The sequence below is a fragment of the Diadema setosum genome, chromosome 8 (genome assembly GCF_964275005.1).
Source record: "Diadema setosum chromosome 8, eeDiaSeto1, whole genome shotgun sequence".
Lineage (NCBI taxonomy): Eukaryota > Metazoa > Echinodermata > Echinoidea > Diadematoida > Diadematidae > Diadema > Diadema setosum.
The window spans coordinates 36,340,132-36,342,869 of NC_092692.1; positions in this window are offsets into that span (position 1 = coordinate 36,340,132).

The window sequence follows — 2,738 nt, forward strand, 5'->3', positions numbered from 1 at the left end:
AGAGCGGAGCAATTGACGCAGGAGCAAATGTCGTGTCACCCCTGGAGGACCCTCTCTTTATCACGAGTCCCACAGGGAAATCATCCCTGTTCTCATTGGGAGCACTTCACGAGACCGACACCTACGAGTAGTACAGCCCACGAGTCATACAGCTCACGAGTTACACAGCCCATTAGTTCCACACTATAAGCTAATAGGCCCACGAGACCGACACATTAAGCCCCGTGTTGTATCTGTCGAACTCGTGGGCTGTTTTTACACAGTGTCGAACTCATGGGCTTTATTTGCCTAGTGTCGAACTCATGGGCTGTATGACACGTGAACTGTATGACTCATGGACTTGCTTTCAATGTCGAACTCGTGGGCTGTAAGACTTGTGGGTGTCGGTCTAGTGGGATGACCCCTCCTCATTCAGCCATTCTGTACACACCAAACCGACATCATGACACATGTAATTTTCAAAGCAGCTAATTTGAAATGAAAAACTAATTTGGAGGAATCAAAGACAGGAAACAGTACGTAGGAAGCACAATTTCTAGCCTAATCTTTATCTTTTTAAGAAAATACAAAAAAAAAAGCCCGAATGTGGCCTGAGGTATGGTGATTCTGAGACAGGACTATCTCCTTCATGAAATTGTGCGTCATCAATAATGCTATCACGAGGCTAAAAGAAGATGATTTATGATACTTGACAACGTATGACCTCTTTGTTGATATAACATGGTGAAAGTGAAAACTTCAGTTCCAATCCATCCTTTTCTGTTTAACTTTTACAACTACAAAGAGAAGAACAAAGGAAAACGCATCTAAAAATTCCTTCGCGTTTTCATCTTTGATTCATCGATCCAATTTACGCTGATATTTATCTTCAGGCCTGATCTTTCGTGTCGAATTTCTGTTCTGTCCAATTTTCTGGTTCACTCAGGGGGCCGAACATTTTGTGCAGAACTCGTGGAACATTTAATCACATTCAGAATCTTGCTATGAAAACTACAACTCACTTTGGAAGAGACATGCAATAAGTTACCAACGACATGATGCAACGGATGTTTATACTTAATCATAGAAATCTTCGGCGCAGGTGACATTTTTGTTTAAAGGCTTTCGTCAGTTCTGTTGAACAAAATCTGCTCTGAAGACAAGAAGAGGGAATAGACATCCAGCTCTCCTTTCGGGCTTTGAGAAATTGCAACTTCATGGTCCAATCAAGACGGCCATGCATGTTAATGAAGGCTTCGGGCGTGATGATACAGTCATGACCATAATAATGATGATGATAGTGGTCATATTCAGGGTGATGACGGTGTCCAAACTATTACGACAAAATAAAACATGATCATAGTGATACCAAGAGCTGAAGTTTGTGTAAGGTGTGGGTGTAATCTAGTACGAATATGTGAGATGAGATTGATTAAACCTCGATATCTCATTAGCGCATTCTCTTTATCTTTAATCGTAAATCAATAAAAACACTTTACTTCGCATCTTTGTCTTTTCAGAGAAGTATCACAATATGTATACATACATCAACAGGCCCCACTTCTGTACATGCATAATTAAGGCACTTCAGACAGCCGACCGGACTGCTCGTGGATGGGTGCCTGGGAAGCTTAAAGTGTGCATCCATCAAAATGTAGGATAGGCTGTTGCCCCCTTAGCACGCCCCACATTTCCGACCCCACGCCCACCTGCGTATTGCCGACTTGGGTTCGGCGCTCAGCCTACGGCTGGCGACAGGTGAAGTTTACCCCGCGATGTGCGCGCGTGATATATCTCAGTCGAAATCTTCCGGCCGTGAGAGGCAGACACGACAAAATAAATGAACGTCCCTCTTGCTCATGATAACCGATGCGGCACGCCCGACTGCGCTGTCCTCTCATCCAAGCAATATTTGACGCATCGGAGATCGATGTTAGCTACCACACCACTTTTATGTCAACACGGACGCCAGGACGTCGGTGAAGAGAACTACGATATGGCAGGATGACGGGCGACATTACGTTTAGATAACAATTAAGTAGTTAAATCGCGCTTAAATGAATTCAAAGACGCCATGTTTCTGTATGCAAACTCTAACCCCCTTCATTTCTCCTCTCTGTCGCTCCCTGCGGCTTACAGTATTGATTTTGACGTTGTGACTGGCTTTGGGACTTTGGTCGCAAAGAGCGGTGTCCTGTGATGCTTTGCATGCATTGAAGAAAGTCCCACCCGACGCAGCTGAATTTAGGATTTATAATATTGCGTCCTCTGTCTGAAGACAAGTAGCCTCTTCCTCGTCATTAGAGATAATAGGTAGCTTTAAATCTGTGACGCGAACGGTAAGGCGACGCAGCCTCCCTGGTTGAAATATAGAAACGGTTGTCTCACGCATGTGCAGAACACCATTGTTGGCTTAAAATGCGTTGTCTCGACGTTTGCTGCGTCGTAGATCGAAAGCTCATTAATGTGTGCGAACCGAACTTTAGATGAAGACAAAGATCGGAATCATGCAGAGCTATTGCGTTATTCTATCACTTGCCTATTGTACTGTTATAATGAATATATATGCATCTCTATAATATTGTTTTCTTCGTAAGTCATAAAAGCATGGAAACATATAAGATGGTAGGTTTAACATCTTGTACAAGGACGTACGCCCTGAGCAGAATTCGAACCACGAAACACGAAGATGCTGATCCGGAACGTGTGCCACCGTGCATTGTTCTAATAGTAAAGAGCTTTGATCTGCGATGCAAATG